We start from the raw sequence: 19766 nt of genomic DNA, 5'->3' as shown, positions 1-19766 counted from the left end.
TTTAGCAACTTTTACTTGTAAGTGGGGTTGGAAACGCTTTTCAGGCTCAGTACTGGGCTCAAAACATGCAGTCCTGATGTCTCTCATGATAGGAGGTGGTAAAGTAGAAATTCGCTGCTCGGCTGACCCTGCAGGAGCAAATGTATGCTAAAAATGTTCGTAGAATGAGATTTTCAGTGAAGAGCAGCCAGGCACATTTTAGCAAGTTTTACTTGTAAGTGGGGTTGGAAACGCTTTTCAGGCTCAATACTGGGCTCAAAAGATGCAGCCCTGATATCTCTCATGATAGCAGGTGGTTAAGTAGAAATTCGCTGCTCGGCTGACCCTGCAGGAGCAAACGTATGCTAAAAATGTTCGTAGAATGAGATTTTCAGTGAAGAGCAGCCAGGCACATTTTAGCAAGTTTTACTTGTAAGTGGGGTTGGAAACGCTTTTCAGGCTCAATACTGGGCATAAAAGATGCAGCCCTGATGTCTCTCATGATAGCAGGTGGTTAAGTAGAAATTCGCTGCTCGGCTGATCCAGCAGGAGCAAACATATGCGAAAAATGTACGTAGAATGAGCTTTTCAGTGAAGAGCAGCCAGGCACATTTTAGCAAGTTTTACTTGTAAGTGGGGATGGAAACGCTTTTTAGGCTCAGTACTGGGCTCAAAAGATGCAGCCCTGATGTCTCTCATGATAGCAGGTGGTTAAGTAGAAATTCGCTGCTCGGCTGACCCTGCAGGAGCAAACGTATGCTAAAAATGTTCGTAGAATGAGATTTTCAGTGAAGAGCAGCCAGGCACATTTTAGCAAGTTTTACTTGTAAGTGGGGTTGGAAACGCTTTTCAGGCTCAATACTGGGCTCAAAAGATGCAGCCCTGATGTCTCTCATGATAGCAGGTGGTTAAGTAGAAATTCGCTGCTCGGCTGACCCTGCAGGATCAAACGTATGCTAAAAATGTTCGTAGAATGAGCTTTTCAGTGAAGAGCAGCCAGGCACATTTTAACAAGTTTTACTTGTAAGTGGGGTTGGAAACGCTTTTCAGGCTCAGTACTGGGCTCAAAAGATGCAGCCCTGATGTCTCTCATGATAGCAGGTGGTTAAGTAGAAATTCGCTGCTCGGCTGACCCTGCAGGAGCAAACGTATGCTAAAAATGTTCGTAGAATGAGATTTTCAGTGAAGAGCAGCCTGGCACATTTTAGCAAGTTTTACTTGTAAGTGGGGTGGAAACGCTTTTCCATACTCAATACTGGGCTCAAAAGATGCAGCCCTGATGTCTCTCATGATAGCAGGTGGTTAAGTAGAAATTTGCTGCTCGGCTGACCCTGCAGGAGCAAATGTATGCTAAAAATGTTCGTAGAATGAGATTTTCAGTGAAGAGCGGCCAGGCACATTTTAGCAAGTTTTACTTGTAAGTGGGGTTGGAAACGCTTTTCAGGCTCAATACTGGGCTCAAAACATGCAGCCCTGATGTCTCTCATGATAGCAGGTGGTTAAGTAGAAATTCGCTGCTCGGCTGACCCAGCAGGAACAAACGTATGCCAAAAATGTACGTAGAATGAGATTTTCAGTGAATAGCAGCCAGGCACATTTTAGCAAGTTGTACTTGTAAGTGGGGATGGAAACGCTTTTTAGGTTCAGTACTGGGCTCAAAAGATGCAGCCCTGATGTCTCTCATGATAGCAGGTGGTTAAGTAGAAATTCGCTGCTCGACTGACCCTGCAGGAGCAAACATATGCGAAAAATGTACGTAGAATGAGATTTTCAGTGAAGAGCAGCCAGGCACATTTTAGCAAGTTTTACTTGTAAGTGGGGTTGGAAACGCTTTTCAGGCTCAGTACTGGGCTTAAAGATGCAGCCCTGATATCTCTCATGATAGCAGGTGGTTAAGTAGAAATTCGCTGCTCGGCTGACCCGGCAGGAACAAACGTATGCCAAAAATGTACGTAGAATGAGATTTTCAGTGAATAGCAGCCAGGCACATTTTAGCAAGTTTTACTTGTAAGTGGGGATGGAAACGCTTTTTAGGCTCAGTACTGGGCTCAAAAGATGCAGCCCTGATGTCTCTCATGATAGAAGGTGTTTAAGTAGAAATACGCTGCTCGGCTGACCCTACAGGAGCAAACGTATGCTAAAAATGTTCGTAGAATGAGATTTTCAGTGAAGAGCAGCCTGGCACATTTTAGCAAATTTTACTTGTAAGGGGGGTTAGAAACGCTTTTCCATACTCAATACTGGGCTCAAAAGATGCAGCCCTGATGTCTCTCATGATAGCAGGTGGTTAAGTATAAATTCGCTGCTCGGCTGATCCAGCAGGAGCAAACATATGCGAAAAATGTACGTAGAATTAGCTTTTCAGTGAAGAGCAGCCTGGCACATTTTAGCAAGTTTTACTTGTAAGTGGGGTTGGAAACGCTTTTCAGGCTCAATACTGGGCTCAAAAGATGCAGCCCTGATGTCTCTCATGATAGCAGGTGGTTAAGTAGAAATTTGCTGCTCGGCTGACCCTGCAGGAGCAAACGTATGCGAAAAATGTACGTAGAATGAGCTTTTCCGTGAAGAGCAGCCAGGCACATTTTAGCAAGTTTTACTTGTAAGTGGGGTTGGAAACGCTTTTCAGGCTCAGTACTGGGCTCAAAACATGCAGTCCTGATGTCTCTCATGATAGGAGGTGGTAAAGTAGAAATTCGCTGCTCGGCTGACCCTGCAGGAGCAAATGTATGCTAAAAATGTTCGTAGAATGAGATTTTCAGTGAAGAGCAGCCAGGCACATTTTAGCAAGTTTTACTTGTAAGTGGGGTTAGAAACGCTTTTCAGGCTCAATACTGGGCTCAAAAGATGCAGCCCTGATGTCTCTCATGATAGCAGGTGGTTAAGTAGAAATTCGCTGCTCGGCTGACCCTGCAGGAGCAAACGTATGCTAAAAATGTTCGTAGAATGAGATTTTCAGTGAAGAGCAACCAGGCACATTTTAGCAAGTTTTACTTGTAAGTGGGGTTGGAAACGCTTTTCAGGCTCAATACTGGGCTCAAAAGATGCAGCCCTGATGTCTCTCATGATAGCAGGTGGTTAAGTAGAAATTCGCTGCTCGGCTGATCCAGCAGGAGCAAACATATGCGAAAAATGTACGTAGAATGAGCTTTTCCGTGAAGAGCAGCCAGGCACATTTTAGCAACTTTTACTTGTAAGTGGGGTTGGAAACGCTTTTCAGGCTCAGTACTGGGCTCAAAACATGCAGTCCTGATGTCTCTCATGATAGGAGGTGGTAAAGTAGAAATTCGCTGCTCGGCTGACCCTGCAGGAGCAAATGTATGCTAAAAATGTTCGTAGAATGAGATTTTCAGTGAAGAGCAGCCAGGCACATTTTAGCAAGTTTTACTTGTAAGTGGGGTTGGAAACGCTTTTCAGGCTCAATACTGGGCTCAAAAGATGCAGCCCTGATATCTCTCATGATAGCAGGTGGTTAAGTAGAAATTCGCTGCTCGGCTGACCCTGCAGGAGCAAACGTATGCTAAAAATGTTCGTAGAATGAGATTTTCAGTGAAGAGCAGCCAGGCACATTTTAGCAAGTTTTACTTGTAAGTGGGGTTGGAAACGCTTTTCAGGCTCAATACTGGGCATAAAAGATGCAGCCCTGATGTCTCTCATGATAGCAGGTGGTTAAGTAGAAATTCGCTGCTCGGCTGATCCAGCAGGAGCAAACATATGCGAAAAATGTACGTAGAATGAGCTTTTCAGTGAAGAGCAGCCAGGCACATTTTAGCAAGTTTTACTTGTAAGTGGGGATGGAAACGCTTTTTAGGCTCAGTACTGGGCTCAAAAGATGCAGCCCTGATGTCTCTCATGATAGCAGGTGGTTAAGTAGAAATTCGCTGCTCGGCTGACCCTGCAGGAGCAAACGTATGCTAAAAATGTTCGTAGAATGAGATTTTCAGTGAAGAGCAGCCAGGCACATTTTAGCAAGTTTTACTTGTAAGTGGGGTTGGAAACGCTTTTCAGGCTCAATACTGGGCTCAAAAGATGCAGCCCTGATGTCTCTCATGATAGCAGGTGGTTAAGTAGAAATTCGCTGCTCGGCTGACCCTGCAGGATCAAACGTATGCTAAAAATGTTCGTAGAATGAGCTTTTCAGTGAAGAGCAGCCAGGCACATTTTAACAAGTTTTACTTGTAAGTGGGGTTGGAAACGCTTTTCAGGCTCAGTACTGGGCTCAAAAGATGCAGCCCTGATGTCTCTCATGATAGCAGGTGGTTAAGTAGAAATTCGCTGCTCGGCTGACCCTGCAGGAGCAAACGTATGCTAAAAATGTTCGTAGAATGAGATTTTCAGTGAAGAGCAGCCTGGCACATTTTAGCAAGTTTTACTTGTAAGTGGGGTGGAAACGCTTTTCCATACTCAATACTGGGCTCAAAAGATGCAGCCCTGATGTCTCTCATGATAGCAGGTGGTTAAGTAGAAATTTGCTGCTCGGCTGACCCTGCAGGAGCAAATGTATGCTAAAAATGTTCGTAGAATGAGATTTTCAGTGAAGAGCGGCCAGGCACATTTTAGCAAGTTTCACTTGTAAGTGGGGTTGGAAACGCTTTTCAGGCTCAATACTGGGCTCAAAACATGCAGCCCTGATGTCTCTCATGATAGCAGGTGGTTAAGTAGAAATTCGCTGCTCGGCTGACCCAGCAGGAACAAACGTATGCCAAAAATGTACGTAGAATGAGATTTTCAGTGAATAGCAGCCAGGCACATTTTAGCAAGTTGTACTTGTAAGTGGGGATGGAAACGCTTTTTAGGTTCAGTACTGGGCTCAAAAGATGCAGCCCTGATGTCTCTCATGATAGCAGGTGGTTAAGTAGAAATTCGCTGCTCGACTGACCCTGCAGGAGCAAATGTATGCTAAAAATGTTCATAGAATGAGATTTTCAGTGAAGAGCAGCCAGGCACATTTTAGCAAGTTTTACTTGTAAGTGGGGTTGGAAACGCTTTTCAGGCTCAATACTGGGCTCAAAAGATGCAGCCCTGATGTCTCTCATGATAGCAGGTGGTTAAGTAGAAATTCGCTGCTCGGCTGACCCTGCAGGAGCAAACGTATGCTAACAATGTTCGTAGAATGAGATTTTCAGTGAAGAGCAGCCAGGCACATTTTAGCAAGTTTTACTTGTAAGTGGGGTTGGAAACGCTTTTCAGGCTCAATACTGGGCTCAAAACATGCAGCCCTGATGTCTCTCATGATAGCAGGTGGTTAAGTAGAAATTCGCTGCTCGGCTGACCCTGCAGGAGCAAACGTATGCTAAAAATGTTCGTAGAATGAGCTTTTCAGTGAAGAGCAGCCAGGCACATTTTAGCAAGTTTTACTTGTAAGTGGGGTTGGAAACGCTTTTCAGGCTCAATACTGGACTCAAAACATGCAGCCCTGATGTCTCTCATGATAGCAGGTGGTTAAGTAGAAATTCGCTGCTCGGCTGACCCTGCAGGAGCAAACGTATGCTAAAAATGTTCGTAGAATGAGATTTTCAGTGAAGAGCAGCCAGGCACATTTTAGCAAGTTTTACTTGTAAGTGGGGTTGGAAACGCTTTTCAGGCTCAGTACTGGGCTCAAAAGATGCAGCCCTGATGTCTCTCATGATAGCAGGTGGTTAAGTAGAAATTCGCTGCTCGGCTGACCCTGCAGGAGCAAACGTATGCTAACAATGTTCGTAGAATGAGATTTTCAGTGAAGAGCAGCCAGGCACATTTTAGCAAGTTTTACTTGTAAGTGGGGTTGGAAACGCTTTTCAGGCTCAATACTGGGCTCAAAACATGCAGCCCTGATGTCTCTCATGATAGCAGGTGGTTAAGTAGAAATTCGCTGCTCGGCTGACCCTGCAGGAGCAAACGTATGCTAAAAATTTTCGTAGAATGAGCTTTTCAGTGAAGAGCAGCCAGGCACATTTGAGCAAGTTTTACTTGTAAGTGGGGTTGGAAACGCTTTTCAGGCTCAATACTGGACTCAAAACATGCAGCCCTGATGTCTCTCATGATAGCAGGTGGTTAAGTAGAAATTCGCTGCTCGGCTGACCCTGCAGGAGCAAACGTATGCTAAAAATGTTCGTAGAATGAGATTTTCAGTGAAGAGCAGCCAGGCACATTTTAGCAGGTTTTACTTGTAGTGGGGTTGGAAACGCTTTTCAGGCTCAATACTGGGCTCAAAACATGCAGCCCTGATGTCTCTCATGATAGCAGGTGGTTAAGTAGAAATTCGCTGCTCGGCTGACCCTGCAGGAGCAAATGTATGCTAAAAATGTTCGTAGAATGAGATTTTCAGTGAAGAGCGGCCAGGCACATTTTAGCAAGTTTTACTTGTAAGTGGGGTTGGAAACGCTTTTCAGGCTCAATACTGGGCTCAAAACATGCAGCCCTGATGTCTCTCATGATAGCAGGTGGTTAAGTAGAAATTCGCTGCTCGGCTGACCCAGCAGGAACAAACGTATGCCAAAAATGTACGTAGAATGAGATTTTCAGTGAATAGCAGCCAGGCACATTTTAGCAAGTTTTACTTGTAAGTCGGGTTGGAAACGCTTTTCAGGCTCAATACTGGACTCAAAACATGCAGCCCTGATGTCTCTCATGATAGCAGGTAGTTAAGTAGAAATTCGCTGCTCGGCTGACCCTGCAGGAGCAAACGTATGCTAAAAATGTACGTAGAATGAGATTTTCAGTGAAGAGCAGCCAGGCACATTTTAGCAGGTTTTACTTGTAGTGGGGTTGGAAACGGTTTTCAGGCTCAATACTGGGCTCAAAACATGCAGCCCTGATGTCTCTCATGATAGCAGGTGGTTAAGTAGAAATTCGCTGCTCGGCTGACCGTGCAGGAGCAAACGTATGCTAAAAATGTTCGTAGAATGAGATTTTCAGTGAAGAGCAGCCTGGCACATTTTAGCAAATTTTACTTGTAATGGGGGTTGGAAACGCTTTTCCATACTCAATACTGGGCTCAAAAGATGCAGCCCTGATGTCTCTCATGATAGCAGGTGGTTAAGTAGAAATTCGCTGCTCGGCTGATCCAGCAGGAGCAAACATATGCGAAAAATGTACGTAGAATGAGCTTTTTAGTGAAGAGCAGCCAGGCACATTTTAGCAAGTTTTACTTGTAAGTGGGGTTGGAAACACTTTTCAGGCTCAGTACTGGCCTCAAAAGATGCAGCCCTGATGTCTCTCATGATAGCAGGTGGTTAAGTATAAATTCGCTGCTCGGCTGACCCTGTAGGATCAAACGTATGCTAAAAATGTTCGTAGAATGAGATTTTCAGTGAAGAGCAGCCAGGCACATTTTAGCAAGTTTTACTTGTAAGTGGGGTTGGAAACGCTTTTCAGGCTCAATACTGGGCTCAAAACATGCAGCCCTGATGTCTCTCATGATAGCAGGTGGTTAAGTAGAAATTCGCTGCTCGGCTGACCCTGCAGGATCAAACGTATGCTAAAAATGTTCGTAGAATGAGCTTTTCAGTGAAGAGCAGCCAGGCACATTTTAACAAGTTTTACTTGTAAGTGGGATTGGAAACGCTTTTCAGGCTCAGTACTGGGCTCAAAAGATGCAGCCCTGATGTCTCTCATGATAGCAGGTGGTTAAGTAGAAATTCGCTGCTCGGCTGACCCTGCAGGAGCAAACGTATGCTAAAAATGTTCCTAGAATGAGATTTTCAGTGAAGAGCAGCCTGGCACATTTTAGCAAGTTTTACTTGTAAGGGGGGTTGGAAACGCTTTTCCATACTCAATACTGGGCTCAAAAGATGCAGCCCTGATGTCTCTCATGATAGCAGGTGGTTAAGTAGAAATTCGCTGCTCGGCTGATCCAGCAGGAGCAAACATTTGCGAAAAATGTACGTAGAATGAGCTTTTCAGTGAAGAGCAGCCAGGCACATTTTAGCAAGTTTTACTTGTAAGTGGGGTTGGAAACGCTTTTCAGGCTCAGTACTGGCCTCAAAAGATGCAGCCCTGATGTCTCTCATGATAGCAGGTGGTTAAGTAGAAATTCGCTGCTCAGCTGACCCTGCAGGAGCAAACTTATGCTAAAAATCTTCGTAGAATGAGCTTTTCAGTGAAGAGCAGCCAGGCACATTTTAGCAAGTTTTACTTGAGGGTGTGGAAACGCTTTTCAGGCTCAGTACTGGGCTCAAAAGAAGCAGCCCTGATGCCTCTCATGATAGCAGGTGGTTAAGTAGAAATTCGCTGCTCGGCTGACCCAGCAGGAACAAACGTATGCCAAAAATGTACGTAGAATGAGATTTTCAGTGAAGAGCAGCCAGGCACATTTTAGCAAGTTTTACTTGTAAGTGGGGTTGGAAACGCTTTTCAGGCTCAATACTGGGCTCAAAAGATGCAGCCCTGATGTCTCTCATGATAGCAGGTGGTTAAGTAGAAATTCGCTGCTCGGCTGATCCAGCAGGAGCAAACATATGCGAAAAATGTACGTAGAATGAGATTTTCAGTGAAGAGCAGCCAGGCACATTTTAGCAAGTTTTACTTGTAAGTGGGGTTGGAAACGCTTTTCAGGCTCAGTACTGGGCTTAAAGATGCAGCCCTGATGTCTCTCATGATAGCAGGTGGTTAAGTAGAAATTCGCTGCTCGGCTGACCCGGCAGGAACAAACGTATGCCAAAAATGTACGTAGAATGAGATTTTCAGTGAATAGCAGCCAGGCACATTTTAGCAAGTTTTACTTGTAAGTGGGGATGGAAACGCTTTTTAGGCTCAGTACTGGGCTCAAAAGATGCAGCCCTGATGTCTCTCATGATAGAAGGTGTTTAAGTAGAAATACGCTGCTCGGCTGACCCTGCAGGAGCAAACGTATGCTAAAAATGTTCGTAGAATGAGATTTTCAGTGAAGAGCAGCCTGGCACATTTTAGCAAGTTTTACTTGTAAGGGGGGTTAGAAACGCTTTTCCATACTCAATACTGGGCTCAAAAGATGCAGCCCTGATGTCTCTCATGATAGCAGGTGGTTAAGTATAAATTCGCTGCTCGGCTGATCCAGCAGGAGCAAACATATGCGAAAAATGTACGTAGAATGAGCTTTTCAGTGAAGAGCAGCCTGGCACATTTTAGCAAGTTTTACTTGTAAGTGGGGTTGGAAACGCTTTTCAGGCTCAATACTGGGCTCAAAAGATGCAGCCCTGATGTCTCTCATGATAGCAGGTGGTTAAGTAGAAATTCGCTGCTCGGCTGACCCTGCAGGAGCAAACGTATGCGAAAAATGTACGTAGAATGAGCTTTTCCGTGAAGAGCAGCCAGGCACATTTTAGCAAGTTTTACTTGTAAGTGGGGTTGGAAACGCTTTTCAGGCTCAGTACTGGGCTCAAAACGTGCAGTCCTGATGTCTCTCATGATAGGAGGTGGTAAAGTAGAAATTCGCTGCTCGGCTGACCCTGCAGGAGCAAATGTATGCTAAAAATGTTCGTAGAATGAGATTTTCAGTGAAGAGCAGCCAGGCACATTTTAGCAAGTTTTACTTGTAAGTGGGGTTGGAAATGCTTTTCAGGCTCAATACTGGGCTCAAAAGATGCAGCCCTGATGTCTCTCATGATAGCAGGTGGTTAAGTAGAAATTCGCTGCTCGGCTGACCCTGCAGGAGCAAACGTATGCTAAAAATGTTCGTAGAATGAGATTTTCAGTGAAGAGCAACCAGGCACATTTTAGCAAGTTTTACTTGTAAGTGGGGTTGGAAACGCTTTTCAGGCTCAATACTGGGCTCAAAAGATGCAGCCCTGATGTCTCTCATGATAGCAGGTGGTTAAGTAGAAATTCGCTGCTCGGCTGATCCAGCAGGAGCAAACATATGCGAAAAATGTACGTAGAATGAGCTTTTCCGTGAAGAGCAGCCAGGCACATTTTAGCAAGTTTTACTTGTAAGTGGGGTTGGAAACGCTTTTCAGGCTCAGTACTGGGCTCAAAACATGCAGTCCTGATGTCTCTCATGATAGGAGGTGGTAAAGTAGAAATTCGCTGCTCGGCTGACCCTGCAGGAGCAAATGTATGCTAAAAATGTTCGTAGAATGAGATTTTCAGTGAAGAGCAGCCAGGCACATTTTAGCAAGTTTTACTTGTAAGTGGGGTTGGAAACGCTTTTCAGGCTCAGTACTTGGCTCAAAAGATGCAGCCCTGATGTCTCTCATGATAGCAGGTGGTTAAGTAGAAATTCGCTGCTCGGCTGACCCTGCAGGAGCAAACGTATGCTAAAAATGTTCGTAGAATGAGATTTTCAGTGAAGAGCAGCCAGGCACATTTTAGCAAGTTTTACTTGTAAGGGGTTAGAAACGCTTTTCCATACTCAATACTGGGCTCAAAAGATGCAGCCCTGATGTCTCTCATGATAGCAGGTGGTTAAGTATAAATTTGCTGCTCGGCTGATCCAGCAGGAGCAAACATATGCGAAAAATGTACGTAGAATGAGCTTTTCCGTGAAGAGCAGCCAGGCACATTTTAGCAAGTTTTACTTGTAAGTGGGGTTGGAAACACTTTTCAGGCTCAGTACTGGGCTCAAAACATGCAGTCCTGATGTCTCTCATGATAGGAGGTGGTAAAGTAGAAATTCGCTGCTCGGCTGACCCTGCAGGAGCAAATGTATGCTAAAAATCTTCGTAGAATGAGCTTTTCAGTGAAGAGCAGCCAGGCACATTTTAGCAAGTTTTACTTGAGGGGGTGGAAACGCTTTTCAGGCTCAGTACTGGGCTCAAAAGAAGCAGCCCTGATGCCTCTCATGATAGCAGGTGGTTAAGTAGAAATTCGCTGCTCGGCTGACCCAGCAGGAACAAACGTATGCCAAAAATGTACGTAGAATGAGATTTTCAGTGAAGAGCAGCCAGGCACATTTTAGCAAGTTTTACTTGTAAGTGGGGTTGGAAACGCTTTTCAGGCTCAATACTGGGCTCAAAAGATGCAGCCCTGATGTCTCTCATGATAGCAGGTGGTTAAGTAGAAATTTGCTGCTCGGCTGATCCAGCAGGAGCAAACATATGCGAAAAATGTACGTAGAATGAGATTTTCAGTGAAGAGCAGCCAGGCACATTTTAGCAAGTTTTACTTGTAAGTGGGGTTGGAAACGCTTTTCAGGCTCAGTACTGGGCTTAAAGATGCAGCCCTGATGTCTCTCATGATAGCAGGTGGTTAAGTAGAAATTCGCTGCTCGGCTGATCCGGCAGGAACAAACGTATGCCAAAAATGTATGTAGAATGAGATTTTCAGTGAATAGCAGCCAGGCACATTTTAGCAAGTTTTACTTGTAAGTGGGGATGGAAACGCTTTTTAGGCTCAGTACTGGGCTCAAAAGATGCAGCCCTGATGTCTCTCATGATAGAAGGTGTTTAAGTAGAAATACGCTGCTCGGCTGACCCTACAGGAGCAAACGTATGCTAAAAATGTTCGTAGAATGAGATTTTCAGTGAAGAGCAGCCTGGCACATTTTAGCAAGTTTTACTTGTAAGGGGGGTTAGAAACGCTTTTCCATACTCAATACTGGGCTCAAAAGATGCAGCCCTGATGTCTCTCATGATAGCAGGTGGTTAAGTATAAATTCGCTGCTCGGCTGATCCAGCAGGAGCAAACATATGCGAAAAATGTACGTAGAATTAGCTTTTCAGTGAAGAGCAGCCTGGCACATTTTAGCAAGTTTTACTTGTAAGTGGGGTTGGAAACGCTTTTCAGGCTCAATACTGGGCTCAAAAGATGCAGCCCTGATGTCTCTCATGATAGCAGGTGGTTAAGTAGAAATTTGCTGCTCGGCTGACCCTGCAGGAGCAAACGTATGCGAAAAATGTACGTAGAATGAGCTTTTCCGTGAAGAGCAGCCAGGCACATTTTAGCAAGTTTTACTTGTAAGTGGGGTTGGAAACGCTTTTCAGGCTCAGTACTGGGCTCAAAACATGCAGTCCTGATGTCTCTCATGATAGGAGGTGGTAAAGTAGAAATTCGCTGCTCGGCTGACCCTGCAGGAGCAAATGTATGCTAAAAATGTTCGTAGAATGAGATTTTCAGTGAAGAGCAGCCAGGCACATTTTAGCAAGTTTTACTTGTAAGTGGGGTTAGAAACGCTTTTCAGGCTCAATACTGGGCTCAAAAGATGCAGCCCTGATGTCTCTCATGATAGCAGGTGGTTAAGTAGAAATTCGCTGCTCGGCTGACCCTGCAGGAGCAAACGTATGCTAAAAATGTTCGTAGAATGAGATTTTCAGTGAAGAGCAACCAGGCACATTTTAGCAAGTTTTACTTGTAAGTGGGGTTGGAAACGCTTTTCAGGCTCAATACTGGGCTCAAAAGATGCAGCCCTGATGTCTCTCATGATAGCAGGTGGTTAAGTAGAAATTCGCTGCTCGGCTGATCCAGCAGGAGCAAACATATGCGAAAAATGTACGTAGAATGAGCTTTTCCGTGAAGAGCAGCCAGGCACATTTTAGCAAGTTTTACTTGTAAGTGGGGTTGGAAACGCTTTTCAGGCTCAGTACTGGGCTCAAAACATGCAGTCCTGATGTCTCTCATGATAGGAGGTGGTAAAGTAGAAATTCGCTGCTCGGCTGACCCTGCAGGAGCAAATGTATGCTAAAAATGTTCGTAGAATGAGATTTTCAGTGAAGAGCAGCCAGGCACATTTTAGCAAGTTTTACTTGTAAGTGGGGTTGGAAACGCTTTTCAGGCTCAATACTGGGCTCAAAAGATGCAGCCCTGATATCTCTCATGATAGCAGGTGGTTAAGTAGAAATTCGCTGCTCGGCTGACCCTGCAGGAGCAAACGTATGCTAAAAATGTTCGTAGAATGAGATTTTCAGTGAAGAGCAGCCAGGCACATTTTGGCAAGTTTTACTTGTAAGTGGGGTTGGAAACGCTTTTCAGGCTCAATACTGGGCATAAAAGATGCAGCCCTGATGTCTCTCATGATAGCAGGTGGTTAAGTAGAAATTCGCTGCTCGGCTGATCCAGCAGGAGCAAACATATGCGAAAAATGTACGTAGAATGAGCTTTTCAGTGAAGAGCAGCCAGGCACATTTTAGCAAGTTTTACTTGTAAGTGGGGATGGAAACGCTTTTTAGGCTCAGTACTGGGCTCAAAAGATGCAGCCCTGATGTCTCTCATGATAGCAGGTGGTTAAGTAGAAATTCGCTGCTCGGCTGACCCTGCAGGAGCAAACGTATGCTAAAAATGTTCGTAGAATGAGATTTTCAGTGAAGAGCAGCCAGGCACATTTTAGCAAGTTTTACTTGTAAGTGGGGTTTGAAACGCTTTTCAGGCTCAATACTGGGCTCAAAAGATGCAGCCCTGATGTCTCTCATGATAGCAGGTGGTTAAGTAGAAATTCGCTGCTCGGCTGACCCTGCAGGATCAAACGTATGCTAAAAATGTTCGTAGAATGAGCTTTTCAGTGAAGAGCAGCCAGGCACATTTTAACAAGTTTTACTTGTAAGTGGGGTTGGAAACGCTTTTTAGGCTCAGTACTGGGCTCAAAAGATGCAGCCCTGATGTCTCTCATGATAGCAGGTGGTTAAGTAGAAATTCGCTGCTCGGCTGACCCTGCAGGAGCAAACGTATGCTAAAAATGTTCGTAGAATGAGATTTTCAGTGAAGAGCAGCCTGGCACATTTTAGCAAGTTTTACTTGTAAGTGGGGTGGAAACGCTTTTCCATACTCAATACTGGGCTCAAAAGATGCAGCCCTGATGTCTCTCATGATAGCAGGTGGTTAAGTAGAAATTTGCTGCTCGGCTGACCCTGCAGGAGCAAATGTATGCTAAAAATGTTCGTAGAATGAGATTTTCAGTGAAGAGCGGCCAGGCACATTTTAGCAAGTTTTACTTGTAAGTGGGGTTGGAAACGCTTTTCAGGCTCAATACTGGGCTCAAAACATGCAGCCCTGATGTCTCTCATGATAGCAGGTGGTTAAGTAGAAATTCGCTGCTCGGCTGACCCAGCAGGAACAAACGTATGCCAAAAATGTACGTAGAATGAGATTTTCAGTGAATAGCAGCCAGGCACATTTTAGCAAGTTGTACTTGTAAGTGGGGATGGAAACGCTTTTTAGGTTCAGTACTGGGCTCAAAAGATGTAGCCCTGATGTCTCTCATGATAGCAGGTGGTTAAGTAGAAATTCGCTGCTCGACTGACCCTGCAGGAGCAAATGTATGCTAAAAATGTTCGTAGAATGAGATTTTCAGTGAAGAGCAGCCAGGCACATTTTAGCAAGTTTTACTTGTAAGTGGGGTTGGAAACGCTTTTCAGGCTCAATACTGGGCTCAAAAGATGCAGCCCTGATGTCTCTCATGATAGCAGGTGGTTAAGTAGAAATTTGCTGCTCGGCTGACCCTGCAGGAGCAAACGTATGCTAACAATGTTCGTAGAATGAGATTTTCAGTGAAGAGCAGCCAGGCACATTTTAGCAAGTTTTACTTGTAAGTGGGGTTGGAAACGCTTTTCAGGCTCAATACTGGGCTCAAAACATGCAGCCCTGATGTCTCTCATGATAGCAGGTGGTTAAGTAGAAATTCGCTGCTCGGCTGACCCTGCAGGAGCAAACGTATGCTAAAAATGTTCGTAGAATGAGCTTTTCAGTGAAGAGCAGCCAGGCACATTTTAGCAAGTTTTACTTGTAAGTGGGGTTGGAAACGCTTTTCAGGCTCAATACTGGACTCAAAACATGCAGCCCTGATGTCTCTCATGATAGCAGGTGGTTAAGTAGAAATTCGCTGCTCGGCTGACCCTGCAGGAGCAAACGTATGCTAAAAATGTTCGTAGAATGAGATTTTCAGTGAAGAGCAGCCAGGCACATTTTAGCAAGTTTTACTTGTAAGTGGGGTTGGAAACGCTTTTCAGGCTCAGTACTGGGCTCAAAAGATGCAGCCCTGATGTCTCTCATGATAGCAGGTGGTTAAGTAGAAATTCGCTGCTCGGCTGACCCTGCAGGAGCAAACGTATGCTAAAAATGTTCGTAGAATGAGATTTTCAGTGAAGAGCAGCCAGGCACATTTTAGCAGGTTTTACTTGTAGTGGGGTTGGAAACTCTTTTCAGGCTCAATACTGGGCTCAAAACATGCAGCCCTGATGTCTCTCATGATAGCAGGTGGTTAAGTAGAAATTCGCTGCTCGGCTGACCCTGCAGGAGCAAACGTATGCTAAAAATGTTCGTAGAATGAGATTTTCAGTGAAGAGCAGCCTGGCACATTTTAGCAAATTTTACTTGTAATGGGGGTTGGAAACGCTTTTCCATACTCAATACTGGGCTCAAAAGATGCAGCCCTGATGTCTCTCATGATAGCAGGTGGTTAAGTAGAAATTCGCTGCTCGGCTGATCCAGCAGGAGCAAACATATGCGAAAAATGTACGTAGAATGAGCTTTTTAGTGAAGAGCAGCCAGGCACATTTTAGCAAGTTTTAATTGTAAGTGGGGTTGGAAACACTTTTCAGGCTCAGTACTGGCCTCAAAAGATGCAGCCCTGATGTCTCTCATGATAGCAGGTGGTTAAGTAGAAATTCGCTGCTCGGCTGACCCTGTAGGATCAAACGTATGCTAAAAATGTTCATAGACTGAGATTTTCAGTGAAGAGCAGCCAGGCACATTTTAGCAAGTTTTACTTGTAAGTGGGGTTGGAAACGCTTTTCAGGCTCAATACTGGGCTCAAAACATGCAGCCCTGATGTCTCTCATGATAGCAGGTGGTTAAGTAGAAATTCACTGCTCGGCTGACCCTGCAGGATCAAACGTATGCTAAAAATGTTCGTAGAATGAGCTTTTCAGTGAAGAGCAGCCAGGCACATTTTAACAAGTTTTACTTGTAAGTGGGGTTGGAAACGCTTTTCAGGCTCAGTACTGGGCTCAAAAGATGCAGCCCTGATGTCTCTCATGATAGCAGGTGGTTAAGTAGAAATTCGCTGCTCGGCTGACCCTGCAGGAGCAAACGTATGCTAAAAATGTTCTTAGAATGAGATTTTCAGTGAAGAGCAGCCTGGCACATTTTAGCAAGTTTTACTTGTAAGGGGGGTTGGAAACGCTTTTCCATACTCAATACTGGGCTCAAAAGATGCAGCCCTGATGTCTCTCATGATAGCAGGTGGTTAAGTAGAAATTCGCTGCTCGGCTGAACCCGCAGGAGCAAACATATGCGAAAAATGTACGTAGAATGAGCTTTTCAGTGAAGAGCAGCCAGGCACATTTTAGCAAGTTTTACTTGTAAGTGGGGTTGGAAACGCTTTTCAGGCTCAGTACTGGCCTCAAAAGATGCAGCCCTGATGTCTCTCATGATAGCAGGTGGTTAAGTAGAAATTCGCTGCTCAGCTGACCCTGCAGGAGCAAACGTATGCTAAAAATGTTCGTAGAATGAGCTTTTCAGTGAAGAGCAGCCAGGCACATTTTAGCAAGTTTTACTTGAGGGGGTGGAAACGCTTTTCAGGCTCAGTACTGGGCTCAAAAGAAGCAGCCCTGATGCCTCTCATGATAGCAGGTGGTTAAGTAGAAATTCGCTGCTCGGCTGACCCAGCAGGAACAAACGTATGCCAAAAATGCACGTAGAATGAGATTTTCAGTGAATAGCAGCCAGGCACATTTTAGCAAGTTTTACTTGTAAGTGGGGATAGAAACGCTTTTCAGGCTCAGTACTGGGCTCAAAACATGCAGTCCTGATGTCTCTCATGATAGCAGGTCGTTAAGTAGAAATTCGCTGCTCGGCTGACCCTGCAGGAGAAAACGTATGCTAAAAATGTTTGTAGAATGAGATTTTCAGTGAAGAGTAGCCAGGCACATTTTAGCAAGTTTTACTTGTAAGTGGGGTTGGAAACGCTTTTCAGGCTCAATACTGGGCTCAAAACATGCAGCCCTGATGTCTCTCATGATAGCAGGTGGTTAAGTAGAAATTCGCTGCTCGGCTGACCCTGCAGGAGCAAACGTATGCTAAAAATGTTCGTAGAATGAGATTTTCAGTGAAGAGCAGCCTGGCACATTTTCGCAAGTTTTACTTGTAAGGGGGGTTGGAAACGATTTTCCATACTCAATACTGGGCTCAAAAGATGCAGTCCTGATGTCTCTCATGATAGCAGGTGGTTAAGTAGAAATTCGCTGCTCGGCTGATCCAGCAGGAGCAAACATATGCGAAAAATGTACGTAGAATGAGCTTTTCTGTGAAGAGCAGCCAGGCACATTTTAGCAAGTTTTACTTGTAAGTGGGGTTGGAAACGCTTTTCCATACTCAATACTGGGCTCAAAAGATGCAGCCCTGATGTCTCTCATGATAGCAGGTGGTTAAGTAGAAATTCGCTGCTCGGCTGACCCTGCAGGAGCAAATGTATGCTAAAAATGTTCGTAGAATGAGATTTTCAGTGAAGAGCGGCCAGGCACATTTTAGCAAGTTTTACTTGTAAGTGGGGTTGGAAACGCTTTTCAGGCTTAATACTGGGCTCAAAACATGCAGCCCTGATGTCTCTCATGATAGCAGGTGGTTAAGTAGAAATTCGCTGCTCGGCTGACCCAGCAGGAACAAATGTATGCCAAAAATGTACGTAGAATGAGATTTTCAGTGAATAGCAGCCAGGCACATTTTAGCAAGTTGTACTTGTAAGTGGGGATGGAAACACTTTTTAGGTTCAGTACTGGGCTCAAAAGATGCAGCCCTGATGTCTCTCATGATAGCAGGTGGTTAAGTAGAAATTCGCTGCTCGGCTGACCCAGCAGGAGCAAACGTATGCTAAAAATGTTCGTAGAATGAGCTTTTCAGTGAAGAGCAGCCAGGCACATTTTAACAAGTTTTACTTGTAAGTGGGGTTGGAAACGCTTTTCAGGCTCAGTACTGGGCTCAAAAGATGCAGCCCTGATGTCTCTCATGATAGCAGGTGGTTAAGTAGAAATTCGCTGCTCGGCTGACCCTGCAGGAGCAAACGTATGCTAAAAATGTTCTTAGAATGAGATTTTCAGTGAAGAGCAGCCTGGCACATTTTAGCAAGTTTTACTTGTAAGGGGGGTTGGAAACGCTTTTCCATACTCAATACTGGGCTCAAAAGATGCAGCCCTGATGTCTCTCATGATAGCAGGTGGTTAAGTAGAAATTCGCTGCTCGGCTGAACCCGCAGGAGCAAACATATGCGAAAAATGTACGTAGAATGAGCTTTTCAGTGAAGAGCAGCCAGGCACATTTTAGCAAGTTTTACTTGTAAGTGGGGTTGGAAACGCTTTTCAGGCTCAGTACTGGCCTCAAAAGATGCAGCCCTGATGTCTCTCATGATAGCAGGTGGTTAAGTAGAAATTCGCTGCTCAGCTGACCCTGCAGGAGCAAACGTATGCTAAAAATGTTCGTAGAATGAGCTTTTCAGTGAAGAGCAGCCAGGCACATTTTAGCAAGTTTTACTTGAGGGGGTGGAAACGCTTTTCAGGCTCAGTACTGGGCTCAAAAGAAGCAGCCCTGATGCCTCTCATGATAGCAGGTGGTTAAGTAGAAATTCGCTGCTCGGCTGACCCAGCAGGAACAAACGTATGCCAAAAATGCACGTAGAATGAGATTTTCAGTGAATAGCAGCCAGGCACATTTTAGCAAGTTTTACTTGTAAGTGGGGATAGAAACGCTTTTCAGGCTCAGTACTGGGCTCAAAACATGCAGTCCTGATGTCTCTCATGATAGCAGGTGGTTAAGTAGAAATTCGCTGCTCGGCTGACCCTGCAGGAGAAAACGTATGCTAAAAATGTTTGTAGAATGAGATTTTCAGTGAAGAGTAGCCAGGCACATTTTAGCAAGTTTTACTTGTAAGTGGGGTTGGAAACGCTTTTCAGGCTCAATACTGGGCTCAAAATATGCAGCCCTGATGTCTCTCATGATAGCAGGTGGTTAAGTAGAAATTCGCTGCTCGGCTGACCCTGCAGGAGCAAACGTATGCTAAAAATGTTCGTAGAATGAGATTTTCAGTGAAGAGCAGCCTGGCACATTTTCGCAAGTTTTACTTGTAAGGGGGGTTGGAAACGATTTTCCATACTCAATACTGGGCTCAAAAGATGCAGTCCTGATGTCTCTCATGATAGCAGGTGGTTAAGTAGAAATTCGCTGCTCGGCTGATCCAGCAGGAGCAAACATATGCGAAAAATGTACGTAGAATGAGCTTTTCTGTGAAGAGCAGCCAGGCACATTTTAGCAAGTTTTACTTGTAAGTGGGGTTGGAAACGCTTTTCAGGCTCAGTACTGGGCTCAAAACATGCAGTCCTGATGTCTCTCATGATAGGAGGTGGTAAAGTAGAAATTCGCTGCTCGGCTGACCCTGCAGGAGCAAATGTATGCTAAAAATGTTCGTAGAATGAGATTTTCAGTGAAGAGCAGCCAGGCACATTTTAGCAAGTTTTACTTGTAAGTGGGGTTGGAAACGCTTTTCAGGCTCAGTACTTGGCTCAAAAGATGCAGCCCTGATGTCTCTCATGATAGCAGGTGGTTAAGTAGAAATTCGCTGCTCGGCTGACCCTGCAGGAGCAAACGTATGCTAAAAATGTTCGTAGAATGAGATTTTCAGTGAAGAGCAGCCAGGCACATTTTAGCAAGTTTTACTTGTAAGTGGGGTTGGAAACGCTTTTCAGGCTCAATACTGGGCTCAAAAGATGCAGCCCTGATGTCTCTCATGATAGCAGGTGGTTAAGTAGAAATTCGCTGCTCGGCTGATCCAGCATGAGCAAACATATGTGAAAAATGTACGTAGAATGAGCTTTTCCGTGAAGAGCAGCCAGGCACATTTTAGCAAGTTTTACTTGTAAGTGGGGTTGGAAACGCTTTTCAGGCTCAATACTGGGCTCATAAGATGCAGCCCTGAT

The sequence above is a fragment of the Lissotriton helveticus genome, chromosome 3_1, assembly GCF_964261635.1.
Source record: "Lissotriton helveticus chromosome 3_1, aLisHel1.1, whole genome shotgun sequence".
Taxonomy (NCBI): Eukaryota; Metazoa; Chordata; class Amphibia; order Caudata; family Salamandridae; genus Lissotriton; species Lissotriton helveticus.
This window is presented reverse-complemented; position numbering follows the sequence as displayed.